The sequence below is a fragment of the Hippopotamus amphibius genome, chromosome 13 (assembly GCF_030028045.1).
Source record: "Hippopotamus amphibius kiboko isolate mHipAmp2 chromosome 13, mHipAmp2.hap2, whole genome shotgun sequence".
NCBI lineage: Eukaryota > Metazoa > Chordata > Mammalia > Artiodactyla > Hippopotamidae > Hippopotamus > Hippopotamus amphibius.
In genome coordinates this window covers 40,603,298-40,616,903 of record NC_080198.1, presented here as the reverse complement: position 1 = coordinate 40,616,903, position 13,606 = coordinate 40,603,298, and positions in this window count along the sequence as shown.

Genomic DNA, 13,606 nt, shown 5'->3' with positions numbered 1-13,606 from the left:
GTTACAAATGGGCTTCAAGTAAGTGCACTTCAAGGCTGTTCCTATATTTAAACTTTCAAGATTAAAGCATTCTTTCTTCTAAGGTTTTTCCAGAAGGCTTCTTCACACCCACCCCCATCTTCCACCACCCCCCAATCTCATTATCTCCATAAATGGTGCCCCATTTACCTTGTTACTCAGATTAAAATCGTCACCCCAACTCCTCTCTTTCTCTTAAACCTTCCGTCTAAGCAACTCACAAATCCTGCCAGTTCTACCTTCAAAATTCACAGAGTTCTAAAAGTTCAAAAGGTTTAGAATCAGACAACTACACCCTAGTTCAAGGGTGACAGTAATTTTAAGGCAATTAAAATTTATCATCTTTATACTGCTTAATTTATAAGAGAAGGTCAGAGTCTCCCACCCTCCCCAAGGTCACCTCCTCCAGGCAGTTGCTGCCCCTTTTCCATGAGCGATGGCTCACTCAGGGTGGGTGCAAGGGAGCTGGGTTGATGGGTTGTAGGTCACTCAGGAAGCTTGGTGGAAGTGGTACTTTTTATTTATTTATTTATTTATTTAGGCAGTTTAATTTTATTTGTTTGTTTATTTATTTATTGGCTGAGCTGGGTCTTTGTTGCTGCGTGCAGGCTTTCTCTAGTTGTGGCAAGCAGGGGCTACTCTTTACTGTGGTACGCAGGCTTCTCATTGTGGTGGCTTCTCCTGTTGCGGAGCTTGGGCTCTAGGTGAGTGGACGTCAGTAGTTGCAGCACATGGGCTCAGTAGTTGTGGCTCACAGGCTTAGCTGCTCTGCAGCATGTGGGATCTTCCCACATCAGGGATCCAACCCGTGTCCCCTGCATTGGCAGGCAGATTCTTAACCACTGCGCTACCAGGGAAGTCCAGAAGTGATACTTCTTAAATGGAGTGTGAAATAGAGAAGGAATTCTATTCCCAGGTCACTGCTCAGATATTCTGGAGCATCACCTCCTCAGGACACTTTTTAGATACTGTAAAAATGGATAGCTTAGGACCTTCTATTTTGATGTCTGTCTGGTCTTCTAAATGTGAGATAGAGACTTGGCAGAAATCTTGGCTGGTTCCATCCTTCTCTCCAGCACAAAGGCTATGACTCATCAGACAGATGATGAATTCATGGTCGAGGTGATGAGTGGGAAGAAGAGATTTTGGACTTGGAGATCCCATTTTCATGGGGATATGTTTCATGGGTGTGCTGGCACGTGAAGCAGTTTGTGAATATCTCATCTCTGAGTATTAAAAAGGGCTGTTTCTCTTTGGAAATATCCAAGAGTTGCTGACTGGGTAGGGCTCTATTCTATTCCCAGGCTGAATATGTCCTAAAGAGATTCTTATTGATTGGTATGTTTTAGCTTAGTGTTTTTGTAAAGCACATGAATACAAGCAGAATGAAATTCTTTCAGGACTGATCATAAAATCAACTTATCATGTCCACCTATATGGCTGTAACTCATCATTTTTAAAGCTCCTATGGAATTCTAGGAAAAACATCTGTTTATGGAACCTTGTTTAGTCCTTGAAAATAACAGGTGTATGATACGGGATTAGTTTGTCCAAGGTCAAAAAAGAGCCTTAGGGGATGAATCAGGCCTTGAAGCTCAGCTCTCAATCCATTCTGCCCCACTGGCTTGGTGTCCTCTCAGAGATCTGAATAGTCCTAGTTGTTACTCCTTGGAAATGAGCAGACACTGCCTCCTTTTGTCTAATCTATGGAAAGGTTGCCAGGATAATTCACCTACTAGGCTGGAGTTCAGTTCTGGGAGAACTTGAGAAATGCAGTGGGAGAAGACCATGAAAGGAAGGTTCCAGCTATACCGTCTGGCTGTGGGGAAAGGGTAAGATAAGTCAGGGCCAGGCGGATCCAGGACCCACCTCAGGGGGCTCAGAGGCTGAATGTGAAGGCAGAAACCCTGGCTGCCTTGGCATCTGGTACAGCCCTAGGGTCTGGAACAACACTCATAAAATGTTATGAGACACAAAACTTATCGTTGGATGAATGAATGGAGGGTTTGCACAAGCGCATTGCTCTATGAGAAACTCCTCAACAATACCCCACTCACAGCAGGGCCAAGGAGACTGAATGGTTGTCGCCCCAGGCTCATTTCCTCCCCATTTCAGCAGAGAGCTAGCTCAGCTTGTCTGAATTAGTCCACATAAAACAGGCTGATGTCAGCAGCTTAAGCTTCAGAGGCTTCTCCTTTTTACAAGGGCCCTTCCTGACCAGGAAGATTTCAGTTTTTCATAATTGTCCAAGTGTTTCCATTTAGCCTATAAAATGAAGGGCATTGTAGGGATGTGGTGCTTCTGGAACCTTCTCACATGTGCCCAGTCCAGCTATGCCAGGCCTGAGCCCACCTCTGGGTGTGCTCTGTGGCTTCTCTGCTGGTAGTTTCTCCCTAATAAACATAACTGTACATGTATGCCCTGAGTTGCTTTAGTGATGGGTTGTCTCTGCCCCTTGTTCATGACAGTGGCCCCATTCAGATCCTCCCAGCTCTAGAAGGCTATCTTGAAGGACAGCTCCAGAGTCTCTGGAGGACTTGGGACAAGAAGAGGAAAGGACACAAAGAAGGCAGAGAATGAATCGAGGGCAGTAAAACCCACAAACGAGAGAGATAATATAGTTCTTCGGAAAGAATCATGCAAACGGTTTAGAAGAATTTATTCCTGGTCTGATACATCTGACTGACAGGCCAGCCAAATGCATTTAGTTTGACTCACACAGCAGTTAATTAAGCCAACTGTGAACAGGACCTCAAGCTACAGGATAAAATCCACCTACAGTATTGACTCAAGCATGTCCCCCAGAGTCCAGGATCCCACCAGTTGAACAAATTTCATCAACCACGAGAGATCTGTACTTTAGAAAGCCAGCTGGCTTTCTCCTTAAGTCTCTGTATAGACCTTTCCTCTTGGCCCAAGGCATTAATCCAGGTGGGCAGGGTGTATTAGCCCTGCAGACTCTATCTTCTCCTGCAAGGAGAAACCTAGAGAGATTCTATCGTCCATAATAACCCTGGCCTGTGGGCTGAGGCTGCCCTGAATGCCTTCCAGAGCTGAGGTGGTGTCTTTGATCACTTCAACTGAAATCAGGGACAAATTTTCACACCACCTTTTCTAATTGGATGATTCCTATTGTAGGAAAAAGTGCTCTCAGGGTGCACATACATAGTGAGTCTGAGAAAAGAACAGTAGCCTCATTTGGAAGAGATCTCTGCAGTTGTCTGAGGGCTACAGGAACCACCGTGGTATTTAAGCACTCAAAGGTCTCTTATGACAACCCCAAGATACAAGTCACCTATGGGTCTGATAGGTGTCTGTACCCAACAAAGCCATGCAAGATTAAGTCTTTCCCTTCTCTGAGTTTCCCCAGCATTGGAGAGGTATATATGGCCTTTTATCGCTTTTGGGAAAGGGAGACCTCTGCCCCACCCCTAAGAATCTTTCTTCTTAGAGAGGCCGTGGTGAGGACAGAGAGGGATGGAGGGATCAGTGTCCTGCCTCATTGATTTACTCCTGGTTTGCTGGTTTCCTGTGGTGGCAATCTTGGTGTTTTATTGACATTATTTTTGTAGACTTTTTAATTCTGTCCTGTGTTTTCTGATGGATTCTTGGATGAAAGATGCAAGTAACATACACTGATTGTCAAGTGCATAATTTATAAGGAGAATTTTAGATGTATAAGATATAAGAGACACAAAGGACCTGAAGCAGTGTAGGTAGACAGGCATAAGTTAATAAAGTGAGCAGGTCTTATTATGTCAGGTTATGACAGATAACATTAAAAACTGGAATAACTGTGCCTACTTTAAAGGAATTTGTGTTATTTTAACTTACTGCTTAAAATTGGGGCTCTGGAATGAATTAACAATTTTCCACTGAAATTAAACATGTTTTTAACTTAGGAGAATTTACCCCAGATGAGGCTTATGTTTTTTTCTTTTGATCTTTATATTATAAGCATTTTCAAATTTAAAGTATAATGAATACGCATATATGTGATCAAAATTTAACAACTGCTAACATTTTGCCATGTTTGCTTTACCTATTACTATTCTGAAAATATTTTTGAAAATAAATTACAGATATATTGACATTTCACTCCTTAGATGTCTCTGAAATTTTCTCTGAAAATATGACATTTTCCCATATAACTAGTACAAAATTACCACACCTAACAAAACCAGTAGTCATTCCTTAAATTTATCTAATACTCATTAAAAACATATTTCTCAAGAATAAATTACTCACCTAAAGTGGGGAAACATTATAATCCGGGAGACAACCTGAAGATATAATACTTGTATCTGTAAGAATCTATAATAGTTTCCCTGTGAAAAGAAACAAAACAACTTCCTTACACATAGGAAATGATAAGCGAAATTTTCATTTTGTCCAAAAAACCTTTAGATGGCATCATCAGAAAATTGTAAATTTCATTGTTATTGTCTGAGTGTGCATCCGGATGGACAATATGTCCAAAGTTCGCAAAGGGAACTCTTTTTCTTGGGAATCAGTAGGAGTCCCTGAATTGGAGACACTGCACATCCTTTCTCTTCTTGTCAGATACACGCTGATCATCAGTACTCAAACCCAAATCAAGACCACTGTCTCCCAAAGAAAGTGATCATAGCTTATCAAGACCACTAAGGATGGCTTTGGCCTGCACAGCTCTGTGCTTCTCTGTTCTCACAGCTGTGGTCCTTGGGGTCTCTGTGAAGCACTGAGGCACTCCCATTGTCAAGGCCAACAACCAACTTTCAGCTACATCCTGCTCACCTCCCTCTTCCAGGCTCCCCTCTGTTCCTTACTCTCCATTGGCCCTCCCCACACAGACACCTGCACGCTTCAGCAAATCACATTTGCATTTGCGTTTATATGGCTATTTCCACAGTTTGGGCTAAAATCATTACCGTGGTTTTGGCTTTCAAAACAAAGGGAAAAGGATGAGGCAGTGGTTGATATCAGGAGCACCTGACTCTGTCCTTACCATCTGTGCCTTGACCCAAGTTGCTATCTAGAATGAGGTTGGGAATCTCTCCTCCTTTCATTGAAATGAACACACACTCTGAGCCTACACACATCATCACTGGATGCATTAAGGGCTCTGTCACTGCCTTCTAGTGGGTCCTGGGATGCATGGGATCCTTGGCTCTGGGGAGCACTGCTGTGACTTTCCCGGCCAGGAATCCACCTGACACCTTCAGTGAAGCCATGTTCAAGCATGCTGGTGTTCTGCAATGTCCAGGTCACCTCCTTCCCTGTCTATCACAGCACCATGGTGGCCACAGAGATCTTTTCTATCTTGGCCTCCAGTGCAAGACTACTAAGCTGCATCTTTGCCCCCAGGTGCTACATTAGTATTCTGCTGAGTCTTGATAAGAAAACTTTGCAAGGGATAAGGAGGAAAACAGGTCCTAGAGCCAATAAGCATTCCAAAGATTTATCTCATGGCTCTCAGAGAGATGAGTAACAGACACATGAAAGTAAATCACCATTTTTATAGAGATAGTGATTCAAAACCAAATTTATAAATTCTCTTTCTCAACTAAAGGTTTTTTCCTATGTTCTCTAGTATACCAGGGGCACAGCCATGCTCAGTCAACAGTTCCTGAAACTTCAAAGTCATCTTGGATATTCTGCTCACCGGTATTAAATCTATTATCTATTTACATGGATAAGAATTTCATTTTTACCCTCGATTTCTTGAATGAATTTTCTAGCCTATGCACTGATAGTTGGTATAGTCTACCAGGTGGTCTACTATTTCAATTTGGTCCTAAAAACGTTTAGGCAGCATCTCAATGATGGGTGATGACTTAAAGGACTGGGATAGGGAGGGTGGGAGGCAGTTGCGGGAAGGAGGGGATATGGGGATATATGTATAAGTACACCTGATTCACTTTGTTGTACAGCAAAAACTGGCACAACAGTGTAAAGCAATTATATTCTAATAAAGAGCTTAAAAATTAAATTAAAAAAAAAAAACCTTTAGGCATCATCAACAGGAGTTAATGCTCATCCTTAAATAAAATGGCCTTTTGCATACTAATATGGGGACTTATTCTCCAATTTCTTCTTCTAATATATTTACAGTTTTATTTTTACCTTTTAACTATTCAGTTTATCTGGTATTTGTTTTTGTGGTTTGTGGAGGAAGCTACACCATCCCTTTTTTTTTTTAATTTATTTATTATTTTTTGGGGGGTACACCAAGTTCAATCATCTGTTTTTATACATATCCCCATATTCCCTCCCTCCCTCAACTCCCCCCCACCCTCTCTTGAGTCCCCCCCACCCTCCCCGTCCCAGTCCTCTAAGGCATCTTCCATCCTTGAGTTGGACTCCCTTTGTTATACAACAACTTCCCACTGGCTATCTATTTAACAGTTGGTACTATATATATGTCTGTGCTACTCTCTCGCTTCATCTCAGTTTCCCCTTCACCCCCCCACCCCCCCCAAACCTCGAGTTCTCCAGTCCATTCTCTGCATCTGCGTCCTTGTTCTTGTCACTGAGTTCATCAGTACCATTTTTAGATTCTGTATATGTGAGTTAGCATACAATATTTGTCTTTCTCTTTCTGATTTACTTCACTCTGTATGACAGACTCTAGGTCTATCCACCTCATGACATATAGCTCCATCTCATCCCTTTTTATAGCTGAGTAATATTCCATTGCATATATATGCCACATCTTCTGTATCCATTCATTTGTTGATGGGCATTTAGGTTGCTTCCATGTCCTGGCTATTGTAAATAGTGCTGCAATAAACATTGTGGTACATGTTTCTTTTGGGATTATGGTTTTCTTTGGGTATATGCCCAGAAGTGGGATTACTGGATCATATGGTAGTTCCATTTTTAGTTTTTTAAGGGACCTCCAAATTGTTTTCCATAGTGGTTGTACCAACTTACATTCCCACCAACAGTGCAGGAGAGTTCCCTTTTCTCCACACCCTCTCCAACATTTGCTGTTTTCAGATTTTGTGATGATGGCCATTCTGATCGGTGTGAGGTGATACCTCATTGTGGCTTTGACTTGCATTTCTCTGATAATGAGTGATGTTGAGCATCTTTTCATGTGTTTGTTGGCCATCTGTATGTCTTCTTTGGAGAAATGTCTATTTAGGTCTTCTGCCCATTTGTGGATTGGGTTCTTTGCTTTTTTGGTATTAAGCTGCATGAGCTGCTTGTATATTTTGGAGTACACCATCCCTTTTTAAGAGAGAGAACTGGAGGGCATGTGGTTTGTTACCTCTCCTGAGCGAGTTGGGTCTACTTGACCAGAAGGGCCTGAAGTGAAAGACTGAAGAGGGTTTGGGGCCAAAAGCCCCAACTTTGGGGGGGCCCTATGAGGACAGGGTAATTTAACAAGCTGAAGATGTCACAAGCAAGGAGGGAACAGAATCTTAGCTTCCCGGGAGCCTGGGAATCCTGTTGGGTCTATGCCATCCAGCGGCCAGTTATAAGACACACAAGATTAGAGACACACAGAGGCTCATCGGAGGGAAGAATTTCGAGTGAGTTAGAGCCGGTCAGCATGAGAGATAGAGGCAGGAGAGGTGGGGTCTGCCCTGAGCTCACACTGCCCACCATCTGGCATGAAGGGAGCATGCAGGACGCGAGGGAGTTGGAGAGAGTCTCTGCATTAGCCCAAGGATGGGAGGATGAGATCTCACCAGTTATATTAACAAAGAGAATTTAATATAAAAGCATTAACTAGTGTATGTGTTTTCTATTGATGCGAGAGCAAATTATTGGGAATTTGGTGGCTTAAAACAATACAAATGCATTCTCTTTCAGTTCTGTAAGTTAGAAATCCAACACGGCTCTCACTGAGCTGTGTTCCTTTCCGGAAGCTCTAGGAGAGAAGCCTTTTCCAGCTTCTAGAGACTCTCACATGCCAGTGCTCCAAGCCTGCATCTCCCAGGCCATTCCTCCGTGGTCACATCTCCCTCTGATTCTCTTCCGTCTCCCACTTCAACTTTTAAGGACCCTTGTGATTAGGTTGGACCCACCCAGATAAGCCAGGATCAGCTCCCCATTGCAAGGTCTTCAACTTAATCACATCTACAAAGTCCCTTTTGCCATGTAAGGTGACCTATTTGCAATTTCCAGGGACAAGGTCGTGGACATCTTTGGAGGACAATTATTCTGCCTGCCATACCCAGCAAATGAAGAACTGAAAAGGCAAAAAAAAAAAAAAAAAAGAATGCTCAATTATATAAAGCAGCTTCCTCTCCCTAGGGCTGGAGGAAGAAATAGGAGAGACTAAAAATATGAAAACATAGAAACTTTGTAAGACGGGCCCCATGGGGCAGGGACCCAGAACTCTGAGAAAGGGGTGCACTCCTCTGGCATCAAGAAAAGAACTGCTGTCCCTCACAAGGTGGAGGAAGCCGTGTTTCTGATGCAGAAGCTGTCACTGTGTGCTGGATTTGTAACTCCTGTCAAAAGGTTGTCTTAACAGGGAAAAATAGCCACACTCCACGGGGCCCTGGTCCTATGTGCTCCTGGAGAGATCTTTGGCCACTCCTCTTGAGGCAATGGTCGTGCTTTAGGCTGTCTTTTTTAGGTTACAAGGGTGCCACTTCAGCCAACACTGGCCCTACCATGGTCCTTGAAACTAATCTGTGTTGTTTCATTTGGTGGACATTCCACACACCCACTCATCCTGCTGAATGCCTTGTGGAAATAGAGGTTTTAGGATGAGAACTACTTCTCTTCACTGTGAGGGGTGCTGCCGTTGGGGAAAGGCCACGGTTAGGACAGTGACACTGGGACACGTGTACAATGGGAGTCCTCCGGGCTCCCCCGCTCAGCCATGTGGTGGCAGTAAAGCAGTTTAGAAGACAAGGGTGGAGGGGGAAGGAGATCACCGCACACCAGCTAAAGAGCTGTGGACGCAGAGGTGCTTAAAGAAAGCAACCAGCAGGCTGTACAGACTGCCTCCCGCTCAGGTCAGTGACAAGTGTGCGGGACTGAGAATTATGCAGCCTGGAGCCTGGGTGAGAAGGAAGGGTGACCCCTGGTGTTTTAAATGGCAGTTGCCTGACAGTCAGGGCTCAGCATACCCCACTTGAGGGCCAATTACTGGCTTGTAACTGGGCACTGGTGGACAATGAGAGACCAGCTTGCATTGCTCCTCCCCAGCACGTCCATTATGGGATAAAGTGGGCCCTGCCCAGCAAGCACCTGTTATTAAATGAAAATGGTACATCCATGAAAGGAGTAAAGCAGCCATCTATGGATTCTTCCACCTGCATGAAAGGGTGGCCCTCAAACACGGGGTCTTCAGTACACCAAGGTCCTGGAGGATGCCTGGGCCCGATGCACAGTTGGACCAGTTAAATTAAAGGGTCCACTGTGGCTGCGCTGCCACAGGAAAAAGCCAAAGCATGTAGAAAGAAAAAAAATCTGCCTGTGGACAGTGCTGCAGACACAGGGCCTGTGGGTGGCAGAGCAGGGCTGGGGGTGGGCGAGGCTAGCCTGGGGCTTCCCTTACCTCCTGCCTAGCTTGCAGGCTCAGGCACTTGTGGACGTTGCTGATAATGAACATGAGTACGAGGTGACAGCTCCTAAGGTGGTCCTTCCAGCATCGTCACCATGCTCTGGGACACCACGTAGTAATCTCCTAGGGATGAATCCAGCCAGAGTGAGAAATGGCAAGGATTTTTAAAAGGATAAAGTTCCTGTGCTGCAGGGATAGGTCATACCTATACTGACCATGCAGCCGTGAAAGGACAGCTGCTCCGCTTGTGGGGAAGGAGCACCTCGGATCCCCGCAGGTCAGAGACATTGGGGAGGGGGGACATTAGCAACTTGGCTCTCACCTGCAGGACACCTGGCCCAGCCTATCATCTCAGAATGCTTTGGCAACCTCATCCCAGACCATCACCACTGCCTTCGCTCTAACTCCTGGACACCCACTCTCGGGACACTCTGAACTGAGGACTAGTGACTCTTGAGAGGCAGGATGGCCTCCACCAAAATGACAAAACAAGATTAACTTTCTAGACACTGATATGATCTCCCTTAGCTTCATCTTATTACTGCTGGTGTCCCGTGGTCTCCCTCTACTGTCAAAACAAAACCAAAACCAAACTTCCCTTGTGTGCTTCCTCCAGACCATAGTTAGTGCTCTAAACTGAACTGATTGCTGGATCAGTCACCTCCCCCGCCCCGCCTCCTGCAACCTGGTCCTGCTGATAGGCCCACCCCCCTTGTCAGCCCCCTTTCGATCTGAGGAGGCAGGCCTCAGCCAGGGGCATATGTGGAGATGGCTTTGGAAGAGACTTGCCCATCTCGAGGCACCTTCTGTGCATGTGGGGAGAAGGGAAGTAGCCCTGATACCTAGGCGCCAGGCTCACTGCCCAGGTGTAGCTTGGGCTCTGGAATGAGGCTGTCTGGGTTCAGTCCCCAATCTGATCTAGCCACTCAGTCCTGTGTTTCTCCAGGAGCAGAACATGTGTTCCTCCTTACTGGAGGACCTAGGTTTCCCAGTTCATGATTCCTGAGCCTTTCGTTAGGAGGCAATGGAGCCTGACATGCTGGGTTGGGAATGCCTGGGTAAGCCCCTTCCACATGCTGGAGCCCAAGCTGTGCCTCTCGCCTGCTCTTCCTAGAAGGCGCTTCAGGTCTCCTCCTCCTTCCTGGATGGCAGAACAATATTGCCTAGGAGCAGCCTTCTTTACAGATGCTTCTAAACTCTCACTTCAATTCTAACCCCTAACCCTAACCTGACACTGAACCTGACTCTGAATTTGACCCTGACCCTAACCCTGAACTTATCCCTTCCCCAGTGCCCACAGGAGGGTAGTACCCACCATTCGCTGACCCCACAGTGAGCGGCCATCCCTCTGGGAGCGCTGACAGCTGAGGCCATGTGGCCCTCACTCAGGTCCCTGCTCTCAGGATACACAGCATTGCTCTGACTGCCCCCTCCCCCCACCACCATGCCCTCCAGCCTTCTCTGGGGCTGCAGTGGGCCAGGGCCTGCCCAGGCTGTGCACTGGCTCCCAGCACCCTCAGGTGTGGTCTGAATAAACAGAGACTTCGTCAGAACTCGGATCCAGCTCCCCAATCTCTCTGCCTAGCAAGTGAGCAGTGTGCCTGGTGAATTTGGGGGAAGGAGGCACCCACCTGTCACACACCAGTAAAGTGATGAAGCCAGGGAAGGGGTCCCGGAGGAGGCTGGGGGGCAGGAAGACTCCTGCCTTGGGACATGGGGCTTCACGGAAGCTGGGCCCGCGAGGACGGAGCAGTCTGGGACCCAGTGGGACTGGAGGAGAACACTTTTATAGGACAGAACAATGAGGGGCAGGAGCTGGAGAGCAGGAGGTGGCAGTGGATAGGTTCGACTGTTGAAGGGAAGTAGTGGGTTGGGGGAAGCAGAGGCTGAGAGATTGCATGAGAGACTGCATGCAGGGCCAGGGCTGCATTGGGGGTGGGAGTGGGTCACCAGGGCAAAGGTGGGTCTCGAGGGCCAGGGCTGCAGTGCGAGAAAAGTGGAGGGTTGGGCTGACTCAGACTCATCTGCTCACTGAGAGGCCACTTAATAACTCTCAGGTGTCTCTGTCTTTCTCAGCCCCAAATCCAGGCCCTTGAGGACAGGGCCAGTGTGGCCCTTTGTAGCCTGTCAGTATGCCATCAGTGAGAAGCATTTCCATTGGCCTCTCTCCTCTCTGGCCCTGATGATCATGAAGTCCTGATTGTGAGTTATTGTGAAGAATTTTACCACTTCCTCACAATCACTGCCGAAAGCAGAATCCTCATCCTAGAGAAAAGATGGAGACCAGAAAGACAGAGGGCAGAGGCTGCTTTTGACATCAGCTGGATCACTCGAGGTGCTAGAGTCCCTGGTTCCCACCCAGACTCGCAGAGTGGACACCAGTGTTCTCACTGCAGCGAAGGGGCTCCTGCAGCAGCTGGGAGAGGCCATCACTGGGGGGGTGGACTCGCCTCCCCACAGGTGGCCATCTCCATCAGCCTCCCTAGGCACCCACACGGCAGGTGGTTACCTGGCTCCAGGTGTCTCTTCTGTAAATGCAACACTGACCTCATGTGTCAATTTGCTTACTGTCTAATCTGAAGGCCCCTGCTGGCTCTACAGTTGTGCTGAAAGGGTCTGACACAGCAGCCCAAGCTGCCCTGGGAATTTCTGGAAGCCCTGTCCGAGGCCCCAGTTCAGGAGGCGTTCGGGAGGCCCAGTGAGAGGATAAGTGGAAAGGTCCTGGTGAATCTGAACCACGGTGAGTGTGCACTGATCCTGAAGGAGCCAGGGAGTGTGTGGGGCTCTTGGAAAGAGGCTGCAGCATCGCACCAACTCAGGGCTGCCCTCGGGCAAGGCTGTTGTCACTCGTTAAGGGACAAGAACTAGCTGACAACCGTTGGAGAGTTGCCATAGTCCTGGGTGACGTGCATGCCCACAGCATCCTGGATATCCTTCTTTTTTTTTTAATTAATTTATTTTTTATTGGCTGCATGGGTCTTCATTGCTGTGCATGGACTTTCTCTAGTTGCAGTGAGTGGAGGCTACATTTCGTTGCAGTGCGCAGGCTTCTCATTGCAGTGGCTTCTCTTGTTGTGGAGCACAGGCTCTAGGCACACGGGCTTCAGTAGTTGTGGCACTTGGGCTCAGTAGTTGTGGCTCATGGGCTCTAGAGCATGGGCTCTAGAGCATAGGCTCTGTAGTTGTGGCGCACGGGCTTAGTTGCTCCATGGCATGTGGGATCTTCCCAGCCCAGGGATTGAACTCGTGTCCCCTGCATTGGCAGGTGGATTCTTAACCACTGCGCCACCAGGGAAATCCCCATCCTGGATATCCTTACTCTTCATTAGTTCAACCCTTCTCCAGGGACCTTTGTGGGGGCACCAGAGGAATGTCTGGCAAAACCAGAGCCCAAGACCTTTCTTCATGTGAGCCACCACATTTGGCGGAATCAGCCAGAGAAAGCTCACCCCCACCCCTTCCTCTGGAGGTGGCAGTGCATGGAGGTGGCTGCGTCTCTTTGCTCAATGCCCCACAGTATCTCTGAGGGTCCTTGGATCGTCCACCTTAGACTCTTGGGGATTCAGCCTTCGGCCCGGGCTTTCTCGGAGCCTCCCTCAGGCTTTGTTTATGGAAGGCACACCCAAAGCCAAGACGTGCGGCCCAATTCACTTGCAGTCCAAGGCATGCGCTTGGTAGCTGGGCCCAGCTTGTCCTCGAGGGCTATGCCCTGCATAAACCCACCCTCTCCTCACGGTTTGCCCTTGAACCACTTCAGAACACAGTCATCCTGCTTACTGTCACACATCTCCTGTTAGGGCAGGGGAAGCCCCTGCAAGCCACCTGTCCCAAACTCCTCCACGTGGGGAAGAGAAACTGAGGCCCGGCAGGGATGAAGCTGCCCCAAGACCCGGTTCTGTATTTTTTGGTTCCACACTAGAACCACTATTTTTAAATAAGGTCCTCCCCTTCCAAAGGCAAAGGAGTTCCCAGTGCCTCCCTCCTCAACTCCTATCGGGGTCCTGAGCCAGAGGTGCTTATCCGTTAGGGCACAGGCCAGCCTCGTGTCCCTGCTGTCCCTCCTGCACACAGGCCCAC